General features: G+C 44.3%; 1 protein-coding gene across 1 annotated transcript in view; it reads left to right on the forward strand.

Moving 5' to 3' along the window:
* The first annotated feature begins 6,142 nt into the window (after nucleotides 1-6,142).
* lingo1b (leucine rich repeat and Ig domain containing 1b) overlaps nucleotides 6,143-16,018 on the forward strand; it is a 44,349-nt gene continuing 34,473 nt past the window's right edge. The window contains exon 1 of the mRNA XM_088991283.1: nucleotides 6,143-6,188. The gene's annotated coding sequence lies outside the window, so the exon portion shown is untranslated. The remainder of the gene's footprint in view (nucleotides 6,189-16,018) is intronic.

Here is a 16,018-nt window from a genome sequence, read left to right on the forward strand (position 1 = left end):
TTTGGAGTGAGGTTATGCGAGCGGTTTGTTCTTTTCCTTTCAGCTTTTCCCTATGGGAGTCGTATATGTGAATCTTTTCCTGTGTCTGTCTGTATGTGTGCAGTGTGTTGTTGTGTGTAGAGTTCATATTCAAACCCTGACTGTCCGAACTGATCGAAACTGTCAGAAGGATATGTTAACCACTCTGCATTCACAGACCCTGAAAACAATCATGAATAAAATAATCACATTATGTGAAAAATGATTTAAAAAATGTCAACTTTACCATTTATTTGGCATGGGATATCTCCCTGTTGGTGCAGGGTTCAATTCCAGCGATGGTCTCCCTGGGTAGAATTTGTATCTTCTCACCGTGCTTGCTCGAGTTTTCTATGGGAAATCTGGTGTCCTCCCGCATTCCAAAGACATTGATGGCAGGTCATTGGAACACTTTGAAATTTCCCATGGTATCAGTGTGAGTCTTCGATTGTTGTTCATCTGTGTGTGCCAGTGATTGAATGTCAGCGCGTCCAGGGTATTCCCCGCCTGTGATCCTTGTGAGGATAAAGCAGATCAAAAAATGGATGGATGGATGACTCCCTGTACAGTGAAGAGGGGGGTCACATTCAAATGTCAAACAAAAAATCGAAGTGTGCTTACAAGGATAGAAGACGTTAACAGGTAATGAGCTACAGAGAACCGGATAATAAACAAGAACAGGGATGGCAGATGAAGACAACTGGATAAAGCGGATTGAGTTAAAGAGAGCGATAATTAATGATGTCTACTAAAAACAGAAAATAAGGGCTATCACATCCTACTTTTAACCTGTCCACTAGGATCAACGAAGATCCATAATGCGTCCATGAGTTACTCCCCTTCAGACGAGCATCAGAAAAGCCTTCTCATGCCAAAAACAGCTGAGGCTGAACTTTATTTTTCTTAACTTTTTCAAGCTTGCAGGATTCTTCTACTGACTGACATATTAATTGCACATATCTACAGTACCATGTCAAATTCATGCATGTGTTTATTGATAACTCATTCACTGCCAGACACATGCATAAATGTGTCCTCTCCAGTGCCAGAGTTTTTGTCATTGTCACCTGAATTTTAGGACCCACAGAATATTGAGTTATAGGACTACATAAACATTCAACACAGTGTTAGAAACCTTAGACTCTCTTCTTTCAACAGAAAAACTAGTTACTTTACTAAATTATATGGGTCTGGAATTATATGAGCTTGAAATGAGGGCAGCAGTCCAAAATCCAATCCATACCTAGTGGTTTATATAGTCCTTTAACAACAGCTGAAGTTGGTAGGAAGCCCGCTTTTGGAAAAGAAAATAAACATTGACAGACTCCATAGCCAGTGCTTTATTAGCACCCAAGCATGAAAAAACAAAACCTGGACAATTTCGGGAATGGCGGTCTATGTCACTTAATGAATGAGTTAAAGGAGACAGTTTTTTTTCCAGATTAAAATAAATAAATACATAAAACCAGGTGTTTGTAGCACTCATTCAAGCAAACTCCGACTGACACACACACACACACACACACACACACACACACACACACACGCAAACACACACACACACAAGCGCGTGCGCACGCACACACACAAACACACACACAAACGCACTCAATAAAAAATAGCGCCCAAAGAGTTCCAATTGTACTGTCATTCAAAAAGCAACGATTGTATCATTGAAATACCAGATGACACTCATCAATTAATGTAGGGGTGAGGCCAATAACAACAAACAGGTACGTTCCCCACCCCAATGACAATAACTGAACACATTTTAATAATATTAATATCAGAGGCTTGAGCACTCCAGTGGTCATGTTGGAAAGGTTATTTTCTTCTGGAGCTTCAGCACTGTCATGTCATTTACTGAGACACACTTTGCAGGGGTGAGGGGGTCATTATGTAAATTAGGCCTACGGTTTGGGTTGAAGCATCCAGAAAGTCTTGCATCACAGAAACTATTTCTGAAATACAGTAAAGTCTCGTTATATCGATATCGGATATATCGATAGTTCCGGTTATATCGATACTATTTCTATGCACGCACGGAGAAAATTACATGCAAACAGGGTCGGATATATCGATAGTCCCGGTTATATCGATATTTTTTCGGACTCCCTTGAATATCGATATAACGAGACTTTACTGTAAATACCATGAGTAAAGATAAATTTGGGAATTTCAAGCTGCATGGGTGAACTTTCGATCAGCCCCCTAAATCGGAATTATAGGGAGACATTGATTTACACCCAATTTAGACTCTTATTTAGATCTTATCCTCCACCTCTGTATGATTTTACGTCTTCATTCTGTTCTAAAGACGGTAGTGAACTCATGAAAAATGAGAATGGCTTTTGAACTGCTTAGACTAGGTAAAGTTATACCTGACAAAGGATGTCATCCTCCTCCAATAAGTATTTCTTATCGAGGGTAAGTAAGTGTGTCATTTTTTGCCACGGGCCGCATTGTAGTTACAGTTTCCTCTTGAGGGCCGTTATGAATTTGGGGAAGCCATTAGAATGTTTAATCCTCTACTCATATTACATATAGAGCACAAAACAAATTGATGAATGAATAGTTTTCAAATCTGAAGTCAAGAATAATGATTATTATTGTGGGTTACATACGACAATTTGAAATGTTGGTTCGGACTTTAGCAAGAATCATGAAACTTGACATGCTTCATTTGCATTCGCGCGCCGACAAAAAAATTAAGCCGCGGGCCAGATATGGCCCCTGCGCCTTTGTCTTTAACACCTGCGATCTAATTTTCATTCGAGATATGGTAATTACAAATGCCTTTTGTTTTCCTACGAACAATGAAGTTGTCGTTAGCAACTGCTTGTTGTTTACATATTATTGCACAATAATAGATGGCGATGAAGCTTTGCTGTGTCGCTGCCCATATTTTTGCTGTGATTCTGAGGTTACGTAGCTGCTGATATGAGTTGATTAATGCTAGAGGGGTTAGCTTCAAGTTATTATCTTCCGGGTGATGTAGAACTCTTAGAACAACCGAACTGTTTACTTGCTTTCTTTGCGCATGTTTGAGCACTATGCCGAAGTGTGCCCATACAACATGCTTGAGCTATGTGACCTCTAACTTTCTGAAATATTCAGAATAATCAGTGTTGTGGGCATAAAATGCAGACAATTTGGCAGCTCTGTAACTCAACAACAAATCAGAAAGGACGTATGAGAATCAGATACAGGTTTTGAGTGTCCTGGAGAAATACTCTTTACCAGCAAAGATACTTTAATGTCATGTAAGAGATATTATGTTAACACGACCACAAACTACTGGATTTCTTTAGAATAAAATATTCAGGATTCGTCTGTGAATTACTTCTTCAAATTACAACAAGCCATTGAGACAGTGAAGTCCCCAAGACCCCACTATGACTGAAAACCTCAATTTAGTTGCGTTGAGACCTCTTGGTTCAGGCTTTTTTTCCTCTCACAGACACATCGTTTTAACAGAAGTTTTGACTATTGCTATCTAAAAGCCTCTCAGCTGGATCCGCCCGACGTGGTTGAAGAATGTTTGATGTCCTGCCAAATTCTCTGACACAATGTTGGCGGATCATATCGATGGTTGAATTCAGATTTGCTGCACAGTTCTGGAAATTGGCATCGTGATTGCACATTCCCTCCAAGCGTGTGGTACCTCTTGCATTATGTCGCGTGAAAGATGGCCAGCATATTTTTTCTTGAAATACCATCTTGGTGTCTCTCATGCCATTCTTTATGGTAAATTTTAATGCTCATTTATATGTATGTGTGAAAAAGTATTTAGTTTTACTTTACGTTATCAAACGTAGATCAACTCAATTGATTGGTTGTTTCATGAGTTCATATTTGGTTGTGTGCAAATTAGGTAGCTGTTCATGTTTTGGATTCATGTCCAGAATAACTGAATCATATCTAAATTATCCCCTTTTTTGGAACGAGTGAAGTCCCATGGAATTCAATGGTGGATTTTTACCACCATCTTCAGTCAGGTTTTTATATTGCAGCTATTTGAGACGCGTACACTGCACGGCAGGCAATGGAACCCTGCACTCCTGAACTGTAAGGCACGCGCGCTAACCAGTAATATGGTTGATTTTGTGATCAGAAAGTATTTTAGGATGTGCTGAGAAACAGTAACTCAAAGCATGCAAGCAGTAACTCAAAGTAAGCAATTTCATCGAGAAACACCATCAACTTTTGTGTTTATGAAACAAAAAGAACTGTCTCCAACTGTTTAAACAGTCATGAAATTATTTCATGAAAATCCCACTTAACTTTAGATAGTACTGCACAACAATCACTGCTGTAAGAAAGTGCTGTTCTTAAAAAAATACAATGACCTCATAAATAACTACTGGTAATTAAAATGCTCTCTTTTCATCAAAATGTTGATAGAGGTGATAAAAAGAAAGAAAGAAAAAAAGCAACAACATTAAGTCCATCCAAAAAGAGAACCAGCACGGCCTGAGGCTGCAAAGGAAAGCTGCTGAGACAATTCTACACAGCAGCTATCGAATCAGTCCTGTGTTATTCTTTCACAGCCTGGTTTGGGTCTGCCCCAAAAAAATGACAAAATTCAACTGCACCGGACAGTGAGGACTTTGGAGAAAAAAAATGCCAACACTTTACCTACTCAAATCTATCCTACTAGAGCCCCCACACCCTGCCCACCACTACAGTACTTCCATCCATCCATCCATTTTCCGTACCACTTATTCCTCATTAGGGTTGCGGGGGGTGCGGAAGCCTATCTCAGCTGTCTTTGGGCACGAGGCGGAGGAAACCCTGAATTGGTTGCCAGCCAATCGCAGGGCACACAAAGACGTACAACAGTCACTCTCACACTCACACCTAGGGACAATTTGGAGTGGTCAATCTGCCTGCCATGCATGTTTTTGGAGTGTGGGAGGAAACCGGAGGACCCGGAGAAAACCCACGCTATATTCCTGTCTCTTCTTAAGGAAATTATTCACAATAGCCATTTTGCGAAGTCAACCACCATCTGTCCTTCTGTGTTCCTCATCTGGAGTCCAAACCTGCCCATCACCTCCTCCTCATCTTTGTTTCGTGCGCCAACATATCCATTGAAGTCTCCACCAATTACAACCTTCTCACTTCTCGTGACGTTCTGTATGACTTTATCAAAGTCCAACCAAAATGTCTCCTTCTCCGTCAGCTCACATCCGACTTGTGAGGCATACCCACAAACAACATTGAACATCACACCTTCAATTTCTAAATTCAGACTCATAATTCTATCTGATACTCGTTTTACTTCTAAGACATTCCTAACAAACTCCTCTTTTAAGATAACCCCAACTCCATTTCTCTCTCTCTGTCTTCACCATGATAGGACAACTTAAACCCTGACCCTAAGCTCTAGCCTTGCTCCCTTTCCACCTGGTCTCCTGGACACACAATATGTCTACCTACTCAATCTGCCTGCCATGCATGTTTTTGGGAGTGTGGGAGGAAACCGGAGGACCGGGGAAAACCCACGCGGGCCCGGGGAGAACATGCAAGCTCCACACAGGGAGGCCGGACCGGGATGCGAGCCGGCGACTTCTGCACTGTGAAGCCGGTGTGCTAACCTCTCGACTGCCGGGCCGCCCTGACATTACTTCAAATATCAACTGTATCATCTTGCCAGCCTTTTATAACAGAAAGCAAAAGTTTCACACCTTCTTCAGCTAGCTGTCATGCCCGCAAGGGGAAGAAAAGTCCAAATCCTGATTAAGAAGATATAGAGACAAACAATATGACCCTTGCTGCTTTGACAGCCTGCCACAATCTGGATGTGAGAAGTCAGAGGAAATATGAGTTTTGCCCTCCAGGGACCTACTTTAGGGAGTTGGTGTGAATGCAGGCTCCTCTCTTGCACAGCAATCTGCAGAAGTCACTGGCACAATTGCTCACTAAAGAAAGTGAGCAGTAGAGCTAAGCAGATGACATTCAATTTCACTGCCATATAACATCACTGCAGTAAAAGCGCATTGTTTGAGTGAGTGAGAGACCTTGGAAAATATTTTTGTTTCAACTAAACACAGCCAAAATTGCAAGTCAGCAATCCTGTCTGCTCAGTCAGTCAACATTAAGCATGGGCTTGCAGAGCAGCCGTCAACACTGTGAGGCTTATGAGGGACTTACTCCACAACAACTTGGTAAAAATATTTTTGTTTTTTTGCTTTTTTCCACAGGGAGAAGTGATTCATGAGGAAATTAGATCGTAAGCCTGGTAGGATAGTACTCGTGATGATTCAAGTGACAAATAGCAAGGTAGATTACCTCAGCATCCTCATAGGACTTGTTTAACCACAACAACTTGAATTTAATAGATGTGTTTTGAATGAACCAATATGAAAATTAAAAAGTACACATTATCTGTATCAAGTCAAATCAGATATACAGTCAAATGAAGATAAGCACGGATGATCAATGAATCAGTCAAATGAATAAGTAAGAATTATATTTTCCATCTCATTTTTTATTTCAGTAGATCACTTGTTATGTTAATCTTAATGTTATTACCTGTAATTTGGGTGTTTTACAAAACCTATGTCACCAGTTCGGGGGAAATTAATAGGTATTGGCTTGAAAAAAAAGAGAAAAAAAGTGAAACTGTCTGAAGCATTGAGAACAAGAACAGTTCAGTCAGGGAGGGCAGGGAGACTGTTTTTATTTATTTTATTTTAATTTTACCAATAAAATTAATTATATAATTAGAGTATTCCTTGTTTGAAATAAATGCATGAAACTGAAGGTATGCGAACAAAAAACAATGTCAACTCAGATTCTCTCACTCACTCACTCACTCACTCACTCACTCACTCACTCACTCACTCACTCACTCACTCACTCACTCACTCACTCACTCACTCACTCACTCACTCACTCACTCACTCACTCACTCTTCATTCATTCATTCATTCATTCATTCATTCATTGACCGCCTTATCTTCACTAGTGTTGCAGAGGGTGCTGGAACCTGATGAAACAACCTATTTATGTCAAACAAGATCACACATTAAAATGTAATACGATCATCATATTTTTAACCGTTATCACCAACGGGATGGTGTGTTAAACATCTTCAAATATAGAATAAATCCGTCCATCCATTTTCCAGGCCGCTTAATCCTCATTAGGGTCACGGGGGATGCTGGAGCCTATCCCAGCTGTCTGAGGGCACTATGCGGGGAACACCCTGAATTGGTTGCCAGCCAATCGCAGGGCCCACAGGGACAATGATTTATCTTTATCTTTATATATATATATATATATATGTACTAAAGTCTCGTTATATCGATATTCAAGGGAGTCCGAAAAAATATCGATATAACCGGGACTATCGATATATCCGACCCTGTTTGCATGTAATTTTCTCCGTGCGTGCATAGAAATAGTATCGATATAACCGGGACTATCGATATATCCGATATCGATATAACGAGACTTCACTATATATATATATATATATATATATATATATATATATATCGATATAACGAGACCTTACTGTATATATATATATATATATATCGATATAACGAGACTTTACTGTGTATATATACAGTAGAGTCTCGGATATATCGATAGTCCCGGTATATCGATACTATTTCTATGCACGCACGGAGAGAATTACATGCAAACAGGGTCGGATATATCGATAGTCCCGGTTATATCGATATTTTTTCGGACTCCCTTGAATATCGATATAACGAGACTTTACTGTATAAAAAAAAAAAAAAAAAAAAATCCTCGTCTCACCCACCATGGGTGGTGTCTGTCCCCATTTCAGCTCGGGTCCTCTACCAGAGGCCAGGAAGCTTGAGGGTTCTGTGCAGTATCCGTGCTGTTCCCAGCACTGCGCTTTTCTGGACCGAGATATCCAATGTTGTTCCCGGGATCTGTTGCAACCACTCGTCGAGTTTGGGGGTCACTGCCCCGAGTGCTCCGACCACCACAGGCACAACTGTCAGCTTTAACTTCCAGGCTCTCTCCAGCTCCTCTCTGAGCCCTTGGTATTTCTTGATTTTCTCATGTTCCTTCTTTCTGATATTTCCATCACTCGGGACCGCTACATCCACGACAACGGCTTTCCTTTGCCCTTTATCTATGACCACGATATCTGGTTGGTTGGCCATTACCTTCTAGTCTGTCTGTATGTGGAAGTCATTCTCCACTACCTTGGGAGGTGTTTCCCATTTTGACCTTGGGGTTTCCAGTCCATACTCCGCACAGATGTTTTTGTAGACTATGCCAGCCACCTGGTTATGGCGCTCCATGTAGGCTTTCCCTGCCAGCATCTTACACCCTACATTTATGTGTTGGATCGTCTCAGGTGCCTCTTTGCACAACCTACACCTTGGATCTTGCCTGGTGTGGTATATCTGTGGCTCTATGGCTCTGGTGTTCAGGGCCTGCTCTTGAGCAGTCAGGATGAGTGCCTCTGTGCTGTCCGTTAGGCCAGCCCTCTCTAGCTACTGATAGGACTTCTTGAGATCAGCCACTTCAGTTATGGTCCGGTGGTACATTCCGTGTAGGGGCTTTTCCTCCCATGATTGTCCCTCTTCCAGCACCTCATCCTCTGTTCCCCATTGTCCGAGACATTCTCTGAATACATCATCCGTTGGACCCTTCTCTTTGATGTATTCATTGAGTATGGATGTTTCATCCTGGACAGTGTCTCTCACACTCACTAGTCCCCGGCATATTCGTTTCAAGATGGCGCCCCCCTGTGTGGCTGCCTCCACAGCAGCTCTTTCCTTTTCTTGTCTACTTTTTCATTTTTTTACTTTTCCGTTTTTGCTTTGTCTAATTTCGTTCCGTAAACCTACGGAGAGGAGATGGGCATCTTCTCTTTTGCTCATCGCCGTTATTTTTTACTTTTTCACCGCTCCTGCTAACGGGGAAACCACTAGCACTCGGAATCCCGTTGTTTACAATCGAGACCAGCTACTAGATCGCCGCAAAAGAACGAGGAAATACCGACATGTTCTCCCGTCCGTCATCATGGGGAATGTGAGATCGCTCCCGAATAAAATGGACGAGCTGGCGGCGCTAACGCGGACCAGAGGGAGTACCGGGAATCCAGCTTGCTACTCGTCACGGAGACATGGCTATCGGCAATCACTCCGGACGCCCACATAGAGTTGGAGGGCTTCCAACTCGTACGAGCGGACAGAAATGAAGGCAGTGGTAAGCAGAAAGGAGGAGGGATTGCTGTATTTGTGAATGACAAATGGTGCAACCTTGGGCACATCACAGTGAAGGAAAAACTTTGCACTCGCGACATCAAGCTGCTAGCCGTTAGCCTCCGGCCGCATTACCTGCCACGGGAATTCTCACACGTCATAGCCGTGACGACGTACATTCCCCCTACGGCAAATGGCGATGGCGGTGCTGCCTCCCATGCCCTCATGACTGATGTAAACAAGCTGCAAACCCAATCCCCCAACGCCTTGTTCATCATCTCAGGGGACTTCAATCACATTTCCCTGAAATTCTCCCTCCCAACATTCACACAGTATGTAACTTGTGCCACCAGAGACAATAACATATTGGACCTATTTTATTCAAACGCCAAGGATGCATACAAACCCTCCCCCCTCCCCCCTCTCGGAAGAGCAGACCACAATATGGTTTATCTCCAGCCTGTGTACAAACCCCTTGTCCAGAGGCAACCAGCTGTGACCCGCACGATCAAAAGATGGTCCACAGAAGCTGAAGAAGCTCTGCGGGACTGTTTTGATTCAACCAGGTGGGAGCTCTTTACTGAGATTCATGGGAAGGACATTGACTCACTCACCAACACCATCACAGACTACATAAACTTTTGTGAACAAAACACCGTACCCACCAGGACTGTGCAGTGTTTTGCCAACAACAAACCATGGATTAATCCCGACATAAAAGTCCTCCTGAAGGAAAAGAAAAGGGCTTATGTGTCGGGCAACAGAGAGGAACTGAAGGCCGTGCAGATCCGACTGAGGAGGAAGATCAGAGAGGGGAAGAAGGTCTACAGGATGAAAATGGAGGAGCAGCTGCAAGCCAGCAATGTCGCTGGTGTCTGGAAGGGCCTGAAAAACATCTCAGGCCACAATAGCCCAGTGACATTGAACGAAAAAGACAAGGACTGGGCAGATGAACTCAACCGCTTTTTCAATCGGTTTGACAAGACGCCAGCCGCCCCCGGCCCACCGTCAACTTCACCTGTAGCTGCACCTGCACCAACTCTCACTGTGGCCTTACCCTCCCTGCCCCCTCTCACGACCAGCTTTCCGCAACCAACAACTGCCCTCCCAACCGTTGCCACACCCTCAGCCGCCACTCTGCCTCCTGGTTCCTGCCTGTCTGTCACAAATGCGCAGGTGAGGAACCAACTGAGGAGGATGCAGGTGAGGAAGGCAGCAGGTCCGGATGACATCAGTTCCAGACTCCTCAAGACCTGCTTCGACCAGCTGTGTGACATTGTCCAGCACTTGTTCAACCTGAGCCTGAAGCTGGGCAGAGTTCCACAGCTGTGGAAAACGTCATGTCTGGTCCCAGTGCCCAAGATCGCCAACCCAAAGGAGTTTAACAGCTACAGACCGGTGGCGCTGACGTCTCACCTGATGAAGACGCTGGAGAGACTCGTCCTCGCCCACCTGCGACCGCTGGCAAGCTCATCACTGGACCCGCTACAGTTTGCCTACCAGCCCAGCATCGGTGTGGAGGATGCCATCATCAACCTCCTCCATACGACGTTGCTGCACCTGGAGAATGCTGGGAGCACAGTGAGGATCACGTTCTTCGATTTCTCCAGTGCCTTCAACACCATCCAGCCAAATCTACTGGGGGACAAGCTGCGGCATGCCGGAGTCGACCATCACCTCACATCCTGGATTACAGATTACCTCACAAACAGGCCACAGTATGTGAGGGTAAAGAACTGTGACTCGGACAGGCTTCTCTGCAGCACCGGAGCGCCGCAGGGAACAGTCCTGGCTCCATTCCTCTTCACCCTCTACACCTCGGACTTCAACTACAACACCCCAACCTGCCACCTTCAGAAGTTCTCTGACGACTCAGCTATTGTCGGCCTCATTACAGAGGGAAACGATAGGGAGTACAGGGGACTGACAAAGGACTTTATGGGCTGGTGCCAGCAGAATCACCTCCAGATCAACACCGGGAAAACCAAGGAGCTGGTGGTGGACTTCTGCAGGAAACAATCCTCACCTGCACCATTGAACATCCAGGGTTCGGACATTGAGAGGGTGACCTCCTACAAGTACCTGGGTGTCACTCTCAACAATAAACTGGACTGGACAACAAACACGGATGCCCTAATCAAAAAGGGACAGAGTCGCCTCTTCCTACTCAGGAAACTGAGTTTTTTTGGAGTTCAGGGGTCACTCCTAAAGACTTTCTATGACTCTGTGGTGGCATCAGCCATCCACTATGGCTGGTCAGGCAGCATCACCACCCGGGACAGAAAAAGACTGGAGCGCCTTGTCAAGCGGGCCAGTTCTGTCGTGGGCTGCTCGCTGGACTCTCTGGAGGAGGTGGGCAACAGACGGACGCTAGCTAAACTAAAAGCTATGATGGACAGCCCCTCCCACCCCCTCCTGCCCACCCTGACAGCACTGGGTAGTTCCTTTAGCCAGAGATTATTACACCCGCGCTGCAAGAAGGAGAGGTACCGCCTCTCGTTCCTGCCCACTGCTGTCAGGCTTCACAATTCTCAATGATCACATGTGAAAAAAAGAAAAAGGAAAAAAAAAAAAACTGGACACTTGTAAATATGGGTTGTTGCAATATATCAAAATGCATTTCTTGATTGTGCACTATGTAGAGTTTGTTTTCTCTTATGGAACGGTTTTGCACATTTACATTTGCACAGTATACAGTTGACATTTTTATTTTGTTATGATTAGAATATTTTGTTTTCTATCCTTTCACCCCACCCCAACTCCATCCCTTTTCAATTGCTGCTGTGGACTGCAAATTTCCCCATTGTGGGACGAATAAAGGTATTCTGATTCTGATTCTGATTCATCCTTCCTTACGGCTTGTGTACAGTCTCAGGGTGCTGGACTTGGGATGGAACCCTCCATGCATGGTGAGGAGTTTTCGGGTCTTAACATCCGTGGTCTGAAACTCTTCCTTTCGCCACCTTATTATTCCTGCAGGGTATCTGATCATTGGCAGGGCATAGCTGTTTATTGCCCGGGTCTTGTTCTTGCCATTGAGCTGGCTTCTTAGGACTTGCCTAACCCGTTGGAGGTATTTGGTGTAGCCACTTTCCTTGTTGCAAATTTCCCCATTGTGGGACAAATAAAGGTTTTCTGATTCTGATTGCTAGTTCGAGGTTGCCATTGGCCTGTGGTATACTGAGGTACTTGTAGCTGTTTTCAATGTCTGCTATTGTTCCCTCAGAGAGTGAGACCCCTTCAGTGTGCACTACCTTGGCCCTCTTAGTCATCATCCGACTACATTTCTCCAGCCCGAATGATATCCCTATGTCACTGTTGTAGATCCTGGTTGTGAGGATCAGGGAGTCCATGTCCCTTTCGCTCTTAGCATACAGCTTTATGTCATCAATGTAGAGGAGGTGACTGATTGTAGCTCGATTTCTGAGGTGGTATCCATAGCCTGTCTTGGCGATTATTTGGTTGAAGGTGTTCAGTCTGATGCAGAACAGCAGTGGGGAGAGTGTATCACCTTGGTATATGCCACATTTGATGGACACTTGCGTTAGTGGCTTGCCATTGGCTTCAAATGTGGTTTTCCACATCCTCATCGAGTTTGCAACGAAGGCTCTCAGGGTCAAGCATTCAGTGATCCATGTGTGTGGCATCGAGTCATATGTTTCTTTTAATCAATCCAGGCTGTGCACAGGTTGGTATGTCGGGACCTGCAGTCTTGTGCGACTGTTCTGTCAACCAGCAGCTGATGTTTAGCACCTCTCGTATCTCTACTATTAGATTATGAAAATTTTCAGATTAAATTTTGTTCTCCTTCCGGTTCAGTTCTTCATTTGTTTCGTCAAAATATTCAATCACCAGGAGGTAAGGTGATATACAAAAAATAATATTTATTATTCAGCCAGAGCACCGAGCAAGAGAGAGACAAAGGGACCAGTGAAGAAGGGGGAGGCTATCCCCCAACAGATGTTATTTATACCTTAGCGGGAATGACCTCATTTCAAAGGGAGCCAATCGACTGTGACTTAAGGCGTGACTTGAAGTTTTATATATATATATATATATATATATATATATATATATATATATATATATATATATATATATATATATCGTGATGTCACGAGAGGCTGAGTTCTGGAGGGCAAATACATCCCCCTAAGATGGCTTCACCCAGAGAGAGTTTTGGCCCCATCTGGTGGAAGGCAGCAATTCAAACACCACACCTGCGGCTGATCACGGCTTGATTGGCAGGCAAGGCTTTTAAGGCGGAGAGCCTCTGAGTGTGGGCCCAGGGGAGACAAGCTCTGTTGCTGTGCTCTGTGGAGAAATTGATTGCCGCGTGGAACTCATTGCCAGTTGGGACCACACGACAGGACACTGGATCCGGACCTTGCTAAAGGTGGCTAGGATACATGAGGAGGACGTCAAGAGGGGTGAGGCCTAGAAACTCATGGAAAAGAACTCCGTCTTCAGTTTCACCTCAGAAGAGACTTTATTATGATTTAAATATTGAAATAGACACTATTCTTGCCTTTGTTACTTGTGAATCCCCCCCTGAAACCCTTTATTAAAACCTTTGTTTATATTCAAACCTGCGCTCCTTGTCCTGTCCCGCTGAGAGCTAGCCTCTCATGACATTACTATATATATATATATCTTCTTCTTTTCCTTTGGGCTTTTCCCTTCAAGGGGTCGCCACAGCAAATCAGTGTCCTCCATCTTTAGAGGTTTGATCGCATGCTTGTTTTGGCCAAGCTTTTACGTCGGATGCCCTTCCTGACACAACCCTCTGTATTTATCCGGGCTTGGGACCGGCACAAGAAGACTTATGTCCCTTTGTGGCTACAGAAGAAGCAACTCGCTCAGTAAAAGGCTCCCAAACACAAAATGGTCATCGGCACAGCAACATTCAAAAAAGCAAAAACTATACTCACCATTTGATGACAATGCTCTGATGTTACCGTGAAATGTGCATCTCTTGCCGTGCATGTTTTTAGAATGTGGGACGGAACCCTAGTGGGCCGGGGAGGGTGGGGGTGGAGTGGGATTTTAACTCACGGCCTCACAAAGTGAAGTGGCGAACCACTCGACGACCGAGCCGTCCACATTCAAAGTTGCCGAGGTTAAAAGATGACTGCCGGAAGTCTCCACCCGACCCGACACCCACTCAGTATTATTGTTGCGTACCAAAAGAAGAGTATGAACAACAACATTTGTTCCGTTCAAAGAGCGTCCTTACTTTGGAGCGAGGAAGCTTAAGAGAATGAAGCCATCTTACCCCCAAAGTGCCCAGAGTGTACCTGTTGATGACGAGCATGTGAGCCCCCTCATAGGAGCATTTGGTTCTGGCGTCACCCCAATATTCGAGCTGGTCGATGTTGCTTCTCAGCAAGTAGCAGCTTCCGGAAAATCCCAGCCATCCGTCAGGGCAAATGGTGTTCAGTGGCCGTTTGCATATATACGTACGCTTGGAACGGCATGGCTGTGACCTCCACTTTCCAAACCTCTCGGACTGACTGTTGACGACCGTCGTGCAGGAGCCCACTTTGCCCGTGATTGAGGGTTCACGGGCCTTATTGTTGTAACAATAAGGCCCGTGATTGAGGTGAACCCTCAATTACAATTCGTCGCTGACAATTGTCGTGTTGTCAAATAAGGCACACGTGAGTCCAGCTGTGCGTTAACGTGAGTAACTCTTTATTTAGCCTCCAATGCCTTCTTTCTTCCCAGTCACTCCCCCTCCTGGTCCTTGGCGCCTCCTGCTGATGTAGGGGGTTAGAAACGACCTCTGTTATTGTATGTTAGTCGATTAGACTACCAAGTCAGGAGAGGGCGCTACGCGCCTGTGAATGGAACAGAGGAAGGCAATGTAGGCTCAGCTCACGCATGCGCAGTTGTCATAAATGCCGTTGTGTGAAGCTGATTAACACGGTTATCTCGTGTCGTCTTTCCTCGTCGTTCACAGGTATTCAAAATAATAAGTGTTAGACATTCTCAAGATATTAAAGTAATTGGGGACTTATTGGGCGATGCTAGATATGAAACCTTGTTTTGTGGCTTTGATGAATATTTTGTGGCTTTGATGAATTTGGATTTTTGGATGTCAATTGTAGTTCCCAGTACAACACACACGAGCAGGCAGACGTGCATAAGCATGTGCGATGTGGAGGATATATACAATGTATAGATGTTGAATGTATAGATCTACACATGAATGTATTCTGATATTGAAATTGCTGAATTGATGTTTTGATGAGTAAATGGTCATAAATGCTGTTGTGTGAAGCTGATTAACACGCTTGTCTCGTGTCGTCTTACCTCGTCGTTCACAGTGCTACCTGCCTGTGACGCGTTTGGACCGACTCAGGTATCCCCTAGGCCTGAGGCCGGTTACACTGACGTCATCGCCCAGCGCCACTGATCTTGTCAACAATCACACCACATCTCCCCTTTCTAGAATCATTGGATAGACTACCAATGATTCAACAGACCTTGAGGATTATTCTGCCTCGTGGTTGAAAGGTCTGCTCGTCCCTCAGACTGTGACAAGGGATCGCATAGGAAAAACAAACATATTTGAGACAATCCATTTGTGAACAATAACTTGATGGTCCATCTTAACTGATCCTCCTCTATGCTCTGTAATGGGCTGAACATTGTATGGACAAACAGAACAGCATGTACAAGTACATCTCAATATTCGGAATACACCCACCCCCGGTTTTTTTTTTTTTTATTTTTTTTTAACAAACAACCCTGCAAGCAGAGCCTGAAAGTAGGGGGAAAATGGGTGAAAAAAA

This window comes from Hippocampus bargibanti, linkage group LG03 (assembly GCF_051943395.1).
Source record: "Hippocampus bargibanti isolate YZ-2025 linkage group LG03, ASM5194339v1, whole genome shotgun sequence".
Classification (NCBI taxonomy): domain Eukaryota; kingdom Metazoa; phylum Chordata; class Actinopteri; order Syngnathiformes; family Syngnathidae; genus Hippocampus; species Hippocampus bargibanti.